Consider the following 20603-nt stretch of genomic DNA (forward strand, 5'->3'; position numbering starts at 1 on the left):
GATTGTCGTGCCTGATACAACTGTCCAGAATATAGATGAATTCTATTCACTTCATTCTGCTCATAAAATGCTTTACTGTGTTGACATTTGGAACCCCGGAGGATAACCACACTTCAGTGGACTGATGTTAGATATTGGTTCAGCTGTATCTATTCTGCCGCAACCTATTTACTAGCTAACAAAATCTAAATTACATTTGGAAGCTTATTTGAAGAAAGAGATCCTTGTGCTTCATTGCCCTAGTTTAATGCACTGCTGATTCACTACACTTGTCTATCCATGTGATTCTTTAGAGAAACTTATTTTTAGCAACCACCAACAAAAATATACAAAAGAAAATCAATAATTTTTTTTCTGTTTTCTATTAGAAGTATTACTCATGTAATAGAAATTTAAATAATAGCACTATTTTCATTATATGAACCAGTTAAAATTTTACTTGAAAATCTAAAATGTACCCTGCCTGCCTCACAGCTGCTGCTTTTGAAGAGCACAGTTGTCCCAGAAGTCCCATGTCACTTCTGCCAGTCATTTGTGAATGAATGCTCTCCTGTGCTCTCTCAAAACCAGCTAAATTCAGATTTTAAGGAAATGGGTCAAGCTTTTGCTCAGAGTAAGATTAAGGAGATTTAGTTAGCTGATACCTCAGTTGGTAAGGTGAATAGCTCTGCCCTCCTCACTGACCATAAAGACTAGATTTCCATTAGCTATCCATTAGCTATCCATTAGCTCATTTGCATATCTTTACATTTACATTGCTAAGATATATGACAAAAGCACACCAACACATGAATCGAAAGAGACAATGGCAGATGGGGAAGACCAAATACCTTGCCCTGGCTAGGATAGGCCCAGCACAGGAGAACCATCACAAGCCCAGAGGAGGACAGGGGTCCAATATCAAATTCAAATCTCAGAGGAAGGAGCACCATATACTAACTGAACACTATGTACTGGCTCTTCCCAGGGCTGTCTCAGACGATTCAGTTCACGTGTGAAACCTATCAAGATAAGTCAACACTAAAGCTCCTGTAAAACTGACTGTGAGCGGGAGGGGCACTGTCTGTGGGTATGGGATGCAAAGGAGGACCAAATAAGGACTAAAATGCCAGGGACTTCTTGTGGGATTCTTCTGGAAGGAAACAAAAGAGGGAAAAGGATATAATTTAGGTGGAGAGGAACAAAGATGGGAAAATGGAGGGCTTGTCACAAACCAAAACCAGTACACTTGTTTTCCCTGTTCTTGTTCATCAGTGTCTGTACAGTTTTGCATTTCTGACTCCTAGGGTGAGGGAAAACTCCATTCTCTGTGTGTGTGTGTGTGTGTATGGAGCTCTGAGTGCAGAAACTGACTGAGGGCCTTGGGTCACAAGGTGTTCATGGTGCTGCATCTAGAACTAGAATGAGTCTGCATACTGTGGACCCTGAGTCAGGGACTGGACAGACCAGGATAAGTTAAACCAAGTGCCAGACAACGGGGTTGGACAGGAATTCTATTTTTTGCAAGGGTTGGAGTCTCACTTAACATGCCTCAATCTGAAATTTCTGTTTAATTGATCAAGATGCTTGGGAAAATGAACAATAAGACACAAGGATAAGCTTAAAAAGCAGGCTAAATCATTATCAAAGGGGAAAAGCCTTGCTTTTCCATCTTTTCAAGCATCAGATGCATAGAGTTCACAAAAGTGTGGGAGCACCAACAGGTGATTTCTGGTCAGCCATTACAGTGAAAATATGAAGCATTTGCTTGCAGTAGTTAGGAGGGAAACTTGAAAAAATATTTGTACAACTTACAGGATTCATTGGATAAATGAAATAACAAAATGTGCCTTCAACAGTCCTGACATAATTCTGTAAATTTCAAAAAAAAATCAAGTAATTCTAATTAAGAAATGACTAACCAAATTAGTGTCTTGTAATGCATATCCTAATAACAGGAACCAGATGCTACTAAATCTTGATGAGTGTTATTGTCAATGCCTGGAGCTACCACAGATAGACAGTGTATATTAATACCACATTCACTTAAATTGGATACCAGCCCTGTCTGCCACAGGGAACACCTGAGGCAAAAAACTTACTTACATACCCCTATTTCTATAAATATTTATGTAGTCATATACTGTCTCTGTGTTATTTAGTAGCTCACACAAGGAGGGGGACATTTCACTTTATTAATGGCCTGGTTTTGTCTGGATCAGAATTCATTTTCCTCACAGTAGCTGGTACAATGCTGTGTTTCTTGGCTTTAGGATGAGAAGAATGTTGATAACACTTTGATGTTTTGGTTGTTGCTAAGCAGTGGTTACTCTCAGTCAAGGATTTTTCAGTGCTTCTGCTAGTGAGTACTTGCACAAAAAGCTGGAAGGGAGCATGGCAAGGACAGATGACACAAACTGGCAAAGCGTATATTCCATACTATGGAACACCATCCCCAGCGTAGAAACTGTGAGAGTTACCTGGAAGGAGGCTCATCACCTTTTGGGAATGAGCTGGGTATTGGTCAGTGGGTTGTGAGCAATGATGTTGTTCATCACTAATTTCTTTTGGGTTCTATTACTCTCTCCCCATCTCCTTATCATGACTGTTATTATTATTATTATTATTATTGATAAAATATTTAGTATTAATGATATTTTAGTAGTAACATTATTGTTATTATTATTTTTATTATTACTATTACTATTACTATTACTATTACTATTACTATTACTATTACTATTACTATTATTTTTTTAATCAGTTGTTAAGCTGTTCTTATCTCAACCCACAAGGTTTTTCTTTTCTTTCCAATTGTCTTCCCCCATTTGTTGTGTGTTACTTAGCCGTCATTTGGGGTTAAACCTGACAATTAAGAAAACCAATAAGATATTATAGAAGTCAAATATTTCTTAGCTAGAAATAGACTCACAGAATCAGAAAATGGTTTGTGTTGAAAGCGATGTTTAACAATCACCTAATGCAACGTCCTGCCTGTGGGCAGGGACAGCTCCTACTAGACCAGATTGTTCACAGCCCCATCCAAACTGGCCTTGAACACTTTCAGGGACAGGGCACACACAATTTCTCTGGGCAACCTGTTCCAGTGTCTCATCACCCTCACAGTAACAGATCTTCCTTATGCCCTGTCTGAACCTACTCTCTTCCAGTTTAAAACTATTGCCCTTGTTCTATCACTATGGGTCTTCATAACGTCTGTCTGTATCTGTCAGGCAAACAAACACACAAGCTATACCTCCAACACAAAAGTTTGACTAAGTCCCAAAACCAAGAGAGGATTTTTAACAGTGTAAACTTCCCAGTACCTCAGAGGTGCTATTTTCTCCGGAGACCACTCAGAGATTTCCACATTTTTAAATATGTCAACGTAATGTCAAAAAGTCTTAAATTAACCTAAATACTTCTTGCCATGAGTTTCATTTCACTTGGTTAGAGAAAACATGCATTTTAGAAGGGAAGCTTTTAACCTTTGTTCATAAAAGTCCACTTGCAGACATTGTGAACTCAGGCTTTTTTGTGTTCGTTAAATCCCCACAAATTGATAGGGAAGTTCAAAAATTTTAAGAGGCATGGGCAGAACTGAAGTGTCATTTCAGGAAATTGTATTAAATATGGATTCAAGTGAGAAATGGGGTTACACGCTTTTCTTTTTTTTTCTAAAAAGAGAAGACCAAACTATAATATAAAGATTTCTGTACATGCATCTGTGATAAACTTCTTATAACCTTAGATATATTATGTAAAAAGAGAACACTAATTTTTTTTCAAAAGCTGCATTAGGAAAGTTAATTAGGTAATGTCCCTTCACTGCTATTGAAATGCAAAGCAGCATGTAAATTCAGAGCATTATTTTTATTAGTATTATTATATTACTCTTTTATCAGGCTCTTTCTCAGCAAAATTTGTCAAACTTTTGTTTAGACACATACCCAAGGAATCTTTGAAACAAGCTGTTATACGTTTGAAGTACATAATTAGGATTAAACATTACAGATGACAAAACAAGGTGGTTAAATTCAGACTTCTCACATAGATTTCAGAGTTTGCTTATAAAAGCCACATATAATTTTCTGTATGCTGTTGTGACACTTTAAGGGAAGGCCAAAATCACACAGAGAGCTTTGGGGATTTGTTGATCAAAGCATTTGCTTCCAGTTTGAAGCATATAATGAGACAGGCCTGTAGCTGTAACTTGCCACATGTTTGGAAAAGGCAGTGTAATGAGGAACAAAGATCCACAGCAGATTTCTTTAGAATGGATAGAGAAGCATGCCCATGCCGCAGTGCTGGCAAGCAACAGAATCACCCACTTCCTCAAGAATAACCTTGGAAAGACTATCCAAAATCAGCTTGACTGAATCACCTAGAAGTTCATGTTATCATAAGGGAAAAATACTGTAAAATAAGTGATGCATGCTAATTAAATATACCATGTAAAATGCAGGCATTTGAAGTTGTGAACACTTAGAAGCCTCTTATGAGAGACTTCTCACATGTCACATATCAAAGAGTCAAAACCCCTCAACCAATAGAGACAGAAGCAAATAAAATATTATGTTCTACTGCATGTTTTGAATTCTCTTTTCAGCTTATCAAAGATTTACTTGTGTAGTTAAACTTTGCTTACATGAACCATTTAACTACAAAATCTCATTTGAAATAGTAATAATTTTATTCATTTTAGTAGGTGCAATCATGACTGCCACATACTTCACTGTCTGAAGATTTGTTTTTCATGCATTCAGTAATAAAATTATGCTACCTTGAAAATTTTAACTTTTTACAGTTAATTAAATATTTATTACTCAACATGTTTTGCACAAAATCCAGAAATCTGTATATGCAAATTTAGTTAATAAATGTTTGTGGGGGGATGGGTTTTAAATTTCAAACTACAGCTTTAAATAACTGCATCTTGTGTGAGAAAGTCAGATTTTGGTTTTGTTTTGTTTAATGAAAATGATGGCTGTGTTATGGGTCTTGTAATACAGCAATAATTCAAGATGTGTAGTCAATAATTTTCATTTTTCTCCCTCACCACAGAAGACAAATATGACTGTAAATATATGTAAAGAAAGAGACAGGTATTAATATTTTTAGAACACTATTGAATAGTTCAACATATTGAATGTTTTAATTCCCAAAAAATCCATAAGCCATAATAATTAATCATTACATTCACAAAGTAATTAACATCATTAGTCTAATAATAAATCTAAACAGTCTAGGCACAGTGTATGTTAACAAGATGACTGTCTCAGACAGTTCACAAATAAAATCAACTTAAAGTATAATTTTGGAGAAAATATTAACATGGCACACAGTACAGACATATCACCACATGAAATGAATCCCATTGTGGTGGTTAACCTTGCCGGCATTCAGACCCTCCTCTCTCCCCCAGTTGCTCTCTTCCTTACCATCTTTGAAAAGGCAGGGAGAAAATAAGAGGGATGATGATGAGAACAGGGAAATGCTGACCTATTTCTCATCATCACAGAGCAAATTCAGGGAAGATGAATTAATTAATTGCCAATTTAAAAAAAAAAGTAGGATATAGGGTAGGATAAAGTTGTGCTTATTTTGCTAACACTTTTTCTCTGCTTCTCCTTACTTCTCTCAGTCTTGTAATGCTCCAGCACAGGGTCCTTGACAGAGATTGCAGTCTTTCAGGAGCAGACTTCTCCAGTGTGGGTGCCTTACAGTGCCACAGTTCTGTACCTCACAGAGCCACAATTCTGGCCAGAAAACTGACTTCAGCATGTGCTTCTCTCCACAAGCTGCAGGTCCTGCCAGGATCCTGCTCTGGTGTGGGATCCTCAGTGGGCAACAGGATGGATTGGTGCTCCACTGTGGTCCTCCAGCTGCGGCTGGGGCACAACCTGCTTTGCCATTTTCTTCTCCACAGACTTTAGGGAAACTCTGCTTTAGGGAACCTCTGCTTCCATACCCAGAGCACATCCTCCCCCTCCTTCTTCACTGATCTTGGTGTCTGCTGAGCTGTTCCTCTCACATTTCTCTCCTCTCTCACAGCTGCTCCGCAGCGGACTCTAAGCTTTCTTAAGTATGTTATGACAGAAGAACTTAGATCATCGTTGATTGTCTCTGGCCAGCACTGGATCCCTCTTGAAGCTGGTTTGAACTGCCTTGGTGTAACTTGGCAGCACCTCCTGTTCTCACAGATGCCATCCCTGCCATCTGCCCCTCTTAGAAAACTTTGCCACATAAATGCAGCAGACTTCACTCCATCCATATGTAAGGTGATATAAAAAAACTCTCAGGTCATGTTTCTATTTGACTGCTAAAATGTAATAATGATTTTCTTGGCTTTGGGAAGAAGAGGCTCAGTAAACCAGCTTATCTCACCATGACACAAAATGTAAATGCAAGCATAGTATTGATCCATTGGTAACTTAGGAAGCAAATTCATTCAATATGTAACATATGTAATGCATTTGACCATGTCAGAAGAAGTATTTCAAACTCATTATTTTGAACTAAATTCGGAGAATTTTTTTGTCTTAGTCAGAGATACTATAAGTAAGGGTCTAATAGTGCTGACAATTTTTCTGTCATGCCTATCAAAAGTGTTCTCTAGTTTCTGAAACTATAAAACAAAAACTGTCCAAACACAGGGGAAGAAAAATTGGGGCTTGGCTTTGTGTGTTTTTCTTATATAGCTCTCCTAGAGATATCTAAAGCTACAGAGTTTCTAATGAGCTCAGTTTTGTTTTGAATCTCTGACAAGGGGTTACATGTTTACAATTCTTAAAATTCAGATTTTATTAATTTCATTAAGACAAGATAAATTCTTAACTAACTTAATCTAGCTTAGAACTTAATCAAACAAAAATGTAATTTGAAAAGCAAGATTGATTGATGTATGGTGCAATAATCTCTTTAAATTAATAATCTGTAGATGATGAATTTTGTGATTCAAATGCTTGATGGAAAACATTAAAATATTTTATTTCTGTTCTTACATTTTTAGTATATATTACATATTTTCATTGGTCCTTGCCTTTTTCTTGGATACTCTTCTGTTCCCTGTTAAAATATATTTCCACAAGTTATTATAGTAATGTATAAAAGCTATTATTGATAAACTCTATTAAACTATCCCATTAGTATACAGAAATGAAAAATGTGTTTCATGTACATGTTACTTCCAGCCAGCATATAGGAAAAAAAAGAGTCTTAAAATGGTCCTCTTTTTTCTTTTGTTTGTATGTGTCTGCATTTAAGAGGAGCACTTCAAATGATAAAAAAAGCTCCAACAACACTGACAAAAACCCCAAATGAAAAAAAATACAACAACCAACACACACAAAAAAATCTATTTTTTGTTAGTGATTACTAAAGTTCATTAATTTCCCAGAAACAACAGCACAAAAGGAAAAAAATATAATTTTATCCCACTACAACTGTGGCTTTTCATCTTTTGTTTAGCATGCCATTGTAGAATTTTTGATTATTTGTATTTACTATCATAACACAATAAGAAATGTGAATGCTTGGAGGAACAAAACGCATCTATTAACACTACATTACCTCTAGTGAAGCTTCTGTGATTTCCTCTGACTGGTGTGTAATATTTGGCTAAGGAACATTAGCACAATTGATTCTAACTCCCTTGCTGTATTAATAAATTATGGAGAAGGAAAAAACCTAATTATTAATGAATGATTACTGAAAATCACCAGGTAATCTGTCTGAAATTGCAATATAACTATATTTTAATTGCAATATTCTTCTTTAAGAATATGATTTTAGAGAAAAAAAAAATCAAAGTACAGGGCATATTGCACAAATATATCAAGAAGCTTCTAAACACACTGAAAATTCTGTCATTGTGAAACATTCAGAATGGAAATTCAGTTCTATCACTCCCCCTTCCCAGCTGGACAGGGGAGGAAAAATAAGATGGAAAATGATTTGTAGGTTTTGACAGAGCAGTCTACTAAAGTAAAAGCGAAACTTTGTGCCTGCACAAATAAGAAAAAAAAAAAAATCTCTTCTTCCCATCAGCAAGCAACATTCAGCCACTTCCCAGGAAGCAGTTTCAGAATGGGCAGCGTTTGTTCAGGAAGGCAATCCCTGCAAATAATGAGTTCCCGCTCTCGTTGTTCACTTAGCTTTTATATCTGAGTTGACATCATAGGGTATGGAAAATCCCTTTGGTTAATTTGAGTCAGCTGGCCTGGTTGTGTCCCCTCCCAGCCCCTTGGTGGTGAGGAATGGTGGGGAGACAGCGCTGATGCTGTGTCAGTCCTGCTCAGCAGGAGCCAAAGCACTGGGGAGTTACCAATGTAAAGCACAGCACTGTGAGAGCTGCTAAGGAAAATGAGCTCCTTCCCAGCCACACCCAACACAGGGAGGCACACAGCTTTTAGGGAGGAGAATCTCATGTATTCCCATTGGTGATATGATGGAAGACTGAAATTGCCTTGGTAACAGTATTGCAAACATCAAATCTGGGTATGGATATAGAAAATAAATATAGGAAAACTGAGACCAGTGAAAAAAATTTAGGTTTTGACACATTGTTCATTGAAAGGCAGCAAGGGTTGGAAAGTGAAGGGATCAAGGCATATGGGCAAAGAACAAGCAGGGAAAAACAGAGAGAAGAGGGAGTGAATGGCTGGTGAACTTTAAGCGAGCATACACTTGTGTTTGAACTCTGCCCTTGAGCACTGCCATCTGTCCTATCTTTTAATTAAATCATGTTGCAAACTGGGGTTTTGTGTGATTTCAGTCATAATATGCATATGTGAAGAGAGGTTTAGGTGTTGGCTACTGGAAATACTGACTGATAGAGCCAGCTGCTGTATGTATGCTAAAAAATGACCAGACAATGAACAGGAGAGCCACAAAAAAAAAAACCCAGCCCTTGATCTAATGATTTTATAAATGATCTGGGATTTGGGCATGGACATTAAGCAGACTTAATAATGTCACCCAGATATTTCATGGATCTTTGTCATTGGCTGCTCAATTTAGATAGTTTGAGGTGACAGGACCTGTGCATCCACCAGTGACCCTTAGTCCTAATCCACTGGAAAGATGAACAGCCCTGTGCTGCTGGGTTCATATTTATGTGAGAGCAATTGGTGTTTAGTTGGGTGCTGTTAAGCCAGTGTCCTTTGATGAGCCAAGATGATGTTCTCTGTGTGCATGCATGCACATGTGCTTGAATATCTGCCTCTGCAGTGTGGGCTCCAATTTGCTGCTTGTCAGACTTGGAAAAGGACACATCAACAGTCACTTCCTCCTCTAGGAAGGGTGCTAGGGTGGACTGTATTTGGTGTAAATAGACTAGGAATAAAAAACCCTCTGTTCTGAATTTCACTGGGAAATGGCAGGTTCTTAAGATAAATTCTCTATCTTCTGTGAAGTTATCCTACTTTGAATCACTAGTTCAGTGATTAAAAACAAAAGGCATTCAGTTCTAATCTTGACTTTGGTACAGTTATATGCATGTGTGTGTCTATATGTGAATAGAGATAGAGGCAAATTAATTTAGAATTCTAAAAATTATATTTATTACTTGATGAAAGATTCTTGAGGAATTTCCTTCAATTTGCTATCATCATTATCACAAATTCCCAAATATCTGAGATCTCATAAAATACTATTACTTTTATATTTTCATATTAATATATTTTTCATATTTATATTTTGCTAAATCATAGTGTGAGTTGCCAAAGAAAGACCATCAAGTTGCATTCTACTGTGAATTACTTAAAGAGATCTGAACATCCATTATTAAAATGGTCATCCATTTCTTATCCAATATCCTCACTATCTTTTAACTACAACTTGCTGCTTTATTCATTCCTGCAACATGATCAGAAGATATTGCTAAGTGAATATTATTCCAGACTTCACATATGAAAAAAAGAAAAAAAAAAAAATCAATTCAAGGGCTGTAAGTGGAGTAAAGGGACGTGGAAAGTGATGACCTCTTTACAGAAGTTACTTTCATCACAGATAGTGAATGGAGAGACAATAAAATTGAACTCTTACTATTAAGAATATTGCACTTCCCACTTAAATATTTGCAAAATTATATTGGTGTTTGAAATAATATGGGAGTATAAGGAAAGAACTAGCCCATTCACTGATTCCGATTTGAAATTAATTTTGAAAAATATGCCTATCATACTTCCCAATTACCAATACCAGTTTCTTTATTTCTATAACATAACTTCTAAAATTCATATAATAAAACAAATCATTTAAGGAAGTTTTAATTCTGTTGCTATGAATATCCAAATGCTCATTAAAAATTAACACTTTAGTTAATTCCTGTTACATGCACATACTCAGGATACTGTCATGGGTTAGAATGTGGTGGTATAACCCTGGCTGATGCCACGTGCCCAGCACAGCCACTCTGTCAACTCCCCCTCCTCAATCAGACAGAGATAACACAAAAAAAGGCTGATGAATCAATATAAAGGAGATCTCTCATCATCCCTCACACTGTCATAACAGACTAGGGAAAATTAATTGAATTGATTAGCAATTGAATCAGAGTATTAAAATGAGAAATGAAATCAAATCTTTGGAACACCTTACCCCCACAACTTCCTTCTTCCTGACCTTAGCTTTATTCCCACTTCTCTATGTCCTCACTCCCAGCAGAGCAGGGGGGAAGGGAAATGAGGGTTGTGGTCAGCTCATCACCCATTGTCTAGTTTACTCTGCTGCTGCTTCCTCCTCTGTGTGAGGACTACCTGATCTGTTCCAGTGTGGGTTCACTCCCACAGGCGACAGTCCTCCATGGACTTTTCCAATGTGAGTTTCTCCCACACTATGGTTTATGAAGAGATTCTCAGGTGATCCCTTCATGCTGCCTAAACCTTTCCACACTAACCCTAGGAGGAGACTACCTATTTTTGAAAGTGTATTTGATACCAGATATGCGGGGGTGTAGATTTATTTATAGTTATTTATTTTATTTTCTCCCTTTTCCAGCAGCACTTTGAATTCCCATGTTCTAATGGGGTAGGGAATTGTCACAAATAGGTATCTGCTTGATGCTGATACAAGAAAAATCTTTGAAGTAAGAAGCAAATTCGTGCTTTTGTTTCCTCCTATTTTATGTCATTATGTTGGTAATTTTCTAAATAAATTAGGGACAAGAAATATTCTATTAGCAGCTGGGAGGAGCCCCACAATCACTAGCCTGTCTTCTTATAGGTGACTTCAACTTACTAGATGTCAGCTAGAAATACCATACAGCAGACAGGAGGCTAAACATCTTCCTCAAATTTTGGAAAATTATCTCCCTGAAAGCAATATCTTCAATTGTCAATTTAACTTGTGGACCCAAATAACTTTTTATGCAAAGTTCTCTTTACAAATATTTATAGAATAGATATGTTGTGTTAGTGCCATGGGCAAAATTCTGTATTAAATCTAGCACCTAACACAAACAATGAAGGGATTTTAAAAGATTGATACAAAGCCTAAATTTTTAAGAATAAGCAGAAGAACCAATTTTGTTCACCTTCATTGCCTTCTATTAGTGTTTGTGATACATTTGTGCAGATCAGTTAGAATTAAACTACTTAATGTTGTCATTGGCAAAATTTTTAAGTGGAACTAGACAAGAATGTTTTAAACTGGAGACAGAAAAACATTTTTTCAATGTTTTGTTAAGCCTGACTTTAAAGATATTCAGGACTGAGGAGAATTTAGGACCAATATTGATTTCCAAAAAATAATTTCATTAGATGACAATCTTTAAAGTAAAATTGCAACCACTTAAACTCTTAATTACAGTTCATAAAAAAATATAAATGTACCTGATAAAAATTAGCAAATTTTTATTAGAACTGAAGTCTTCCATTTAAAAAGGGTTTTATGCCTTTTGCACACCAAAGAATCCTGCCACGTGCCAATCAGATCAGCTGATTAAGGAAATTTTTTCCTCCACTCTGTAGCTGATCCTAAAATAGATCTCAACAGTGAAGTTGAATGGATATCCTAATTTACCAGTACTACTTTAGAGAACTGTTAGAATAACACTCTCTCTCACTTATATTTTGATTTCTGTATTGGTAAATACAAAATATTTCAATTATAGTGCATGTAATGAAAATAAACTAGACAAGTGTTCAAAAACTCCTCCACTCCACTGCAGCCCAGTGATGTTCTAGGAGTTGTTCTGTCTCTTATTCTTGTTCCTTGATAATGCTAAGTTTGAAACCTTCTTTTCTAGTTTTTCTAGACACTCTTTTATCTCATTAGTATTTCTTTATAAACTATTGGATTCTTAAATTTCTTTACACGGTGTAAGAACCTGCTTCTTGTATACAACATCAAATTTAACATGAGTGGTAGATTTCCTCTTCACATTCTTTCCAAGTTAAGATGGTGTCAGAGCTGTCTCAGTCTAGTTTGTTATGAATAAGTTAGGCTCATTATAAATAATATACTCTTTGATATAGGGTCATCTATTTATAAGTCCATCCTTTGTCAATTTATCTGTCCAGACATTTATTTTCTTGTTTTATTTTTGTGGTGATGAAAATATTGAATGTCATCTGATCAGTTTTCCACTGACTCTCAATAACATTTGAAAATTGTCAAGTGATGTTAAAACTTTAAAGAATATCTGCCTTAATTTATGCCATCTGGTGTTCAATGGCTTTTTGTGGTTAGTTTTCTTCAGGAACTGTTAACATCTTTCAATAACTGAAGGTAAGCATATATCTTTACATTGCTCTACTTGTATATACATAGGCTCACAGGCATATAATACAGAAAAAGTTTTAAAAACCAAGCGAAAAATGAAGAGTGTTCTATTACTTAGTAGGATAATACTTAGAGGAGAGGGCTATTTAATTACACTATATATATATATATATATATATATATATATATATATATATATATATATTTATATATATAAATTTAAAAAAAAGACTTTATCCTTTAGAGGACATTGCTGCTTTCTCGTACAGCATGTTTTCTGCCCTCAACCCAGGTACCACACACCCTCCTCTGAGAGCTTGTGAATATTATTCCCCACTGAAGGTTACCATGACAATAAGGAATCTTATTTCAGTGTGCACTTTTTTTCTGTTTAGTTTGTGTTTGGAGGTAGGTTGTTTTGTGGTTTGGGGTTTTTTTTTTTGGTAAAAAATACCAGCACCATCAGCACACTTCTGTTGCAAATGAATGCCTTTAAAACTCTTTATGTCTAAAACAGTAGGAAAAAAATAAAACAAAGCAAAATATTCTTAACAATAATCCAAGTTGTTTATCCTACTTATTTATTAGTTTTCTCTCTGACTCTGTTTTGGAACATATGAAGTGGCTTATTTCCAAAAATATCTTAAAGTTGGCCCTAAGCAATATGGTATAAAGCTGCTTGATCAAGAACAGGGATCAATTCACGACCTTTTATTTAGCAGGCTTGTCTAACAGGACCCTTACCCTTATGCCACTACCAAAATCGTTGACGTTGCTTTACTGCCAACTCAATTCTCGCAATCTCTGCTTCTCATTCCAAGGTGATCTGGAAGGCGATAGCTCTGCAGAAGATGTGCACTGGTTCCAAACACACTTCCTCAGGGGAAGATAAGCTTCCACCTTATTCTGAAAAGAGTGATTGAATACAGGAGAAAAAATTGTCCACACTGCCATTATTTAGGATACATTCTGCACAATTAGATAGGACTGTCAGGCAACACAGGGAAAATAATTTCATTCCCAATGAACAAATTAATACATACAAGTACATTTTGGTAAGCAGATACAAATTACTATAATCTCTTCTGTGCTATAAACTTTGACACCTAGAAATGAGAAAACTTATGAAATTCCCTCCCATCAGGCAGGCTAGACAGGAATATTCCCAAAGGAATTAATTAATGGCTTCTGATCCATGTCCAATCTACTACTACATATATTATATTAAAAAATTTTTAAAAAGAAATTGGGGGAGGGGGGGTTGTCATTCTGTCATTCTTTTTCTTCTTACTTTTGAATGTTAATTGAATGTTTATTTTATCTTTAGTTACAGTGGTCCAGACACAGCAAATAGTTATGTCTATTTTCTTCAATTTTCATTTAACTAATAATTGGATTTGGTTCAAATGTTTTAATCATCTCCGTCTAAATAATGTTTTATTTTTGCCTTAATATTTTAAAATATTTCATGTCTTTATGTATATAAATATATCTAACAATACAAATAAAAGGAGAGAAATAGAATTCTGCTGAAAATTAAATATCTTACTATAAAAGTAATAATTAAAAAACAAGATATTTTAAACTTTTTTTATTAAATATAAATAATCTTTATGACATCCAATATGGTTATCCTTCAAAAAGTGTATACATTATTTCTTGACATTGGGTAAGATAATTTTTAAGTTCCAAATACCTCTTGTTTCTGTATCATTTTGAAAGAAATAGAGCTATTGAATTTTGGGAAGAAATCAATTTTAATTGCTTCTTAATTGCTTAAAATCTCAGATAGATTTCTTTTACTTTTTACATGCAGTTACTTAATCTAACGTGAACATGTTTTTCATAAAAGGGGCTTGCTGTCCTTTAGTGAGGCAATGGCCATTATAAGACTTCCATATAAGGAGAAAAGGTAAAATGTATTTAAAATCAACAGCTGAGCATCTTTCTATATTTAGTTTGGGACGCTGATAGACTGATAGACAAATACATTTTCAGAAGATGCCGTCTTTTATGTTACCTGCTCCTAAGATCATAATCTCTTAGCAGTGGGTTGTGTCTCTGAGCATTTGCAGATGTATAGAGATATGCTCCAAACAATTTATGAAGCTGTGGTCTTTTAGAATTCCTGAAATAACTGACAAGACATAAAATATTTTTTATTTTTTCCCCTATAAATCAACAAAACTGTACTTAATACTGGAGACACATACAAAATAAAAAAGGCTATCTAGATAGATTAGTGGCAAGATGAGATAGAAAAGTGAGAGAAGCTTTAGTCAAGTTGCTGCTTCCATATATAACTATGGAAGAACTTACAGGAAATTATAGAAAACTAAATTATAGCATAACATCTTATGTACTAGAAGACAACAAGTCCCTGACAAGATTTTCAATTTAGTATTTTTTTAATGGTAAAATTTAATGGGATAAGCTCCATAAATGTATCAAATATTCAAAGCATTTAAGCACATGAATAATTGAATAGATAAAAATCCATATAAAGTAATTAAATAAATGTAAGAAAATATGTCAGTATTTTCAAACTTGCATGTTTACACTTACATCCCTCTATCCTTATTATGCACTTAACTAAGAATCTAGGCCAGAAAAAAAACCAGAAAAATAAAGCCCATAAAAGTATTCAGTTAAACTAAAAGGGCATCTAACCTTAATCAGATAAACTTTCACTGAATCCAAAAGGAGTGTCTTAATTAGTCTAACAGTCAAGTTCTTTAACTAATGAATTGTAATTGGTTGGTTGGTGGATTGGTTGATTGGTTGGTTTGCTGTTTGGGTTTTCTTTTGGTTTACTTTTTCTTTTTTGACATTCAATCACTAATAAGACATTCAGAATAAATTATTATTTGACTTCATGTATTTCTCTTTCTCTCCCTGTTGTCTATTCACATGCTCTGCATACTTGCTTATTTTATTTACAGAAATGCTTATGATAACCCCATGCTTAAACCACTAGTAATATAATTTAATTTTACTATACCAAAAGTTTCTGTATGTAAATTAAAGTAAAATTCATAGGAATTGCAATATTAATAATACAAAAGCATCTTATTTTATTGTATAAAACCAGTAAAATCTGACTAGTTAACTAATATTATCTGTACAAAGAGGTTATATAAAATTGAATACTATACTCCACATCTTAAAATCTTCGATTTTGAAACTATTTAAATGAACTCATTAATCATAAGGGACAATCTTTTAGCAGCAATATCTTGTCTTAATTACCATAAGTGGTGCAATTGAAAACATAGTTCCAGTAGTATTTAAGTCTTCTTTATAAAAGCGACTTCCATTAGAATTGCATGTTTATTTTCTCATTAATTTAAAAATTTTTGCAATTTCCCAGTCATTTTCTTGTAACTACATCTTGGTTTTTTCTGCATAAAGCAGAACACTTTAGTGTTCAGTCTATGCAGAGTCAAATGTAGAGGTAGATACATTAAAATAAAGTGATGGGTTGCATACACTGAAATATCACTTCCCTTCGATGGCATTTTGATTTTCTTGAATCAGTAGACCATGAAAGTTCATTTTGACACATACTAGCTCAAAATAAAATCTCCTCCGGCTCTGCAATCTTTTTTTTTTTAGCACTTAGGCTACTAAAAAGAAAGAGCTCATGCTCTCATTCTATTTTGATGAAAAAAACCCAATTTTGTGCTGAACCACAGGAGGCATAGAGGGACCCAGGCATCAAACGCTATTGGAAATAAGTGATTTGAATTCTTATATGGGAAGGGGCATGTGCAATACAGAAACAGGTCCTAAAAAATTGAAAATAGAAGAAAACTGCTTGAGCTTGAGTACATAATAAGAAATCCACTGAAGTTTGTCATATTCAATGCCAGCAGGGGGAAAAATAATGTTTTTCCAGCTTCAGGATGGTTGGTGGGAAGGAACAGTGGTTGCTCCAAAAAGATACAAAGATAGTGAGAGGAAGAGCTACGTTGCTTAATTTAAAGTTGTCAAAGAGGACACCTTATCAGTGGTGTATGAAGGAATTGAGATAAATAAAGCCACTGAATATTTGGAATATTTTTATTTATATTGATTTAATTAAAATAAAATACAAATAAAACTTTGTTTTCTACAAAGATTTTCCTGCAGTAATACTTGTAATGGAAAATTTTAATGAAAAGGACAACTCAAGTGAAAACACACAAAGAAAGAAACTCCTCCAGTTATGAGCAAGAAATATTAATCTTTTCAATTCTAAAAGGAACCAAACATGTGTTTCAGTTAAATGGTACTGATGAATCGGGATTTAATTATTCACGATTAAATTTTTAATGAGCTTTGTCCTCAGCAAGGAAGTCAAAGAAATTTTGAATGGCTTAGATGCTAGACTTTAGCCTGAAATAATCCATGCTTCCATTTACTAGCCAAAATGAGCCTGACAGAAATCCAACAGTTTACAGAATTTCATGAGCAAAATTGGGGCCTGATAATTAGGGCCCTTACATTCCAGCTCATAAAAGAAATTCATACTACTGTTAACAGAAGTTTGTCTTTCATGTATAGAGGTGAAAAAAACAATCAAGTCAAGGTTTTTCATCAGATTTCTGTAGTAATTCCCTAAGGGTATTTTAATAAATCAAGTTTTACTCATTCTAGAACCTGGAGAGCAAAATTACTAAATGACGACAGAAGGAACAGGTAGGATTAATTTTCTTAAGCAGATGTCCAGTTTTTAAAGGGTTAAAAGCTGTCTAAAAACTTACAGAAAATATAACAAATTCTTGCTTTGTTCTGTTTTTAAAACAGTATTATCATTCTGAGATTGTGGATTGGGTTTTTTTGCAAGAACAGTATTGTGAAACTGCAGCTTCCACAGCTTTTCCATGCAGCACAAAAGTGATGATTTCCCTTCATAATGTGATGGGCAATTTTAGGTTTTATAAGTTGTTCCCAAAGTCTCTTCAGAATGTCAACATGAACACAAGGATGTAGCATCATCTGAATCACATTGTCCAGTTTTGCTGCTTATGAAAGAGCAGAAAACCAGAAAGGAAGATGTAAAAAGAGTAAGCAACAAAATTAGAAAAGGATTAGAAGCTACATGTAACATCTAGGTTCTTGCGCTGGCTCATCCAGCATCATCACGTGCTTATTGGGAATGTATTAACTCAGTTTGATTGCTGTTTATTTTTATCCAAATATCCGAAATAGAATGCCATTTTAAAGATTTGTCATGGTCCTTTTCCCTGGCCAGGCATCATAACTATCAAAAGAATCTACTGGTACCATGTAATTCAGTTAAAAAGACGTCAGCTGTGGAACAAGGAAAAGAAACTGGAGCAAAGTATGAAAGAACTGAAAACACAATCTCACATCTCAGAAATATCTGCACTCCTTTGCACTTTCAATTAACAAATAACATCACAACTGAAGGTGCTCCAGGTTGATCCAACAATGAAGCAAAGTGACAGTTTCCCAGTCCCCAGCGGTATTTGGTTTCTATTGGAATATAGACTTTCAGTGATGTCTAGATGTTTGCATTCACAATTGATAAATACCCCCTAGATCAAAAATACTTTAAAATCATAAATCACAACATTATTTTTAAAAAAGAAATATATATATACATATATTTATTAAAATTAAAGAAGTTGTTGCACTAATTTTTGCATTGCAACATCACTCTAAAGTTGCCACCTCCAATATTTACAAAACCATAACTCATCCCTTAGAAAAAATTTCCTTAAAATGTGCATCTTTTTTTGCACAGTGGGGAGGAGGACCACCATAAAGTTTGTGATTCAGTGCAGCAGTTAAATTACACTAAGGTTCAGACTGTTCTTCCTTGGCACTGTCTCATCTTACAGAAGAATCAGTGCTTTAGCATTCTAAAGAGACATTGAGAGTATCAGGATAAAAAAAAATCACTGAAAAGGTATACTTTTGGCTTATGTAATTTATGAATAATTAAGGTAAATCCTATAAAGTGCCACTGACAAGTAACAGAGAGTATTCCTTCTTAATCCTATATTCTCATTCCAGATCTTTATCAGGTCTGAAATTTTCCAGACGACTGTTATTTACATCTAATGATAAACCTATTATTTTTCTGGGCTAGCAGCAAAAGAACCAAAATAATGCGGATATTCAGATTTATATATTGAAAGGGAGGTGGTTTTGATACTGCAAATGAGTCTTCTTATCTAGTTTAAACCAGCAAAACTACAGGAATTTTACATGATACTGTCATATAAATGACTGTGGAAGAATATGAAGCTGTCCTTTTTTAGGACAGCTCATCTTAATTCTTTTAGGACAAACAGAATCATGAGCTTAAAATGCAGCCCTGAGGACTAATTTAGGATGGACATTTCATTGCATCTAAAATTCAACAAAGCCTCAAAGGCAAGGCACAAACCAAATACCATGTTCACTTTATGTGTGCTGAAGAAGCATGTTTTATATGTGGAACCAAGAATTAATTGATAACCTTGCAAAGTTGCATCAATTTAGTCACAGTAGGTTAAATTTAGTCTAAATTATGCAACTAATAATCTTGTTTCAATGTAATAGAATTGCTATGCACATATTTTCTTTCTTCTATGTTTTTTTTTCTTCCCTCTTTCTCTCACCCTTTCACTCTTTCCAGTCTCTTATGTATTCTAAGGTCAGTGACACTAGACTCCTTTGATAAAAATGGGATGGAGACTGCAGAAGGTCAGCACTACCTGGAGGTCCTTGATGAAAAAAGTCTGAGCAGAGGTTGTTCTCCTGGACTTATTGAGAATATTTTCTAAGTTTTTTAACACAAATCACCTGCTGTTTTTAAAAGAGGTTTTGTCAGGCTTAAAAAGCTGTACTCATTAATGAGCAGAGGCTAATCATTTGGACTCAAATAGGTCTCAAATCTCCAGTATAACCTCATACATGTGTTTTCAAGGCGTCTGTCATCTCATGCTTTTTCTCCTGAGTCTCATGGTTTAAATCTCATTTATCTTCAATGTCCCTTAATCACCTTTGTTTCTTTCTGCTGGACCCGCTCCAGTAGTTTCATGTCTCTCTTGTACTGAGGAGCCCAGAACCGGACACAGCCTCACCAGGGCTGAATGGAGGGTCAGGGTCACCTCCCTTGATCTGCTGACAACATTCTTCCTAATGCACCCCAGAATACCCCTGGCCTTCTTGGACATAAGTGTTCACGGATGGGTCATGGACAGCTTGTTATCCACCAGGACCCCCAGGTCCTTCTCTGTTTTCCAGGTCAGCTCTCAGCCTGTGCTGTTGCATGGTGTTCTTCTTCAGCCACAGGACTCTGTAATCACCTCTGTTGAGTTTCAGACAGTTCTTCTCTGTTAATCTCTCCAACTCATCCAGGTCCTTCTGAAGGGCTGCACAGCCCCCTGGGGTATCAGACACTCATCCCAGCTTTGTGTCATGAATGAACTTGCTGAGGAGGTCTCTGTTCCTTCACTCAAGGCACTGATGCATAGGTTAAAGAATACCAAGCCCAGTATTCAACCTGGTGGGGGACACCACTAGTGACTGGCCTCCAAATGGACCCTGTGTCACTGACTACAACGCTCTGGGATAACAATCCATTGGAAGATGCATGCATCTATAGAGGCTGACTAAATGCTTTAGTAAATGCTTGCTTGAGGTAGTCTCTTTCAGTGTCAAAGTTGTTTTACAGTTCAAGCAGTGATTACATTGGCAAATAGTGTGGTTCACTGGGAGAACTAGTGAAGAGCATTAGAAACCTAACCTATACCTTATATGTGTTCACAACCATTTTCTTAGGAGTGCTTGTAGTGTATTCACAGTAATGATAAAGTTCACAGATGCCCTACAAAGGTGCATTTGTCAGAATAGTTAAATTTTGAAGGAAACATTACATAAGCCACAGCACAAGAAAGACA

The sequence above is a fragment of the Haemorhous mexicanus genome, chromosome 2 (assembly GCF_027477595.1).
Source record: "Haemorhous mexicanus isolate bHaeMex1 chromosome 2, bHaeMex1.pri, whole genome shotgun sequence".
Taxonomy (NCBI): domain Eukaryota; kingdom Metazoa; phylum Chordata; class Aves; order Passeriformes; family Fringillidae; genus Haemorhous; species Haemorhous mexicanus.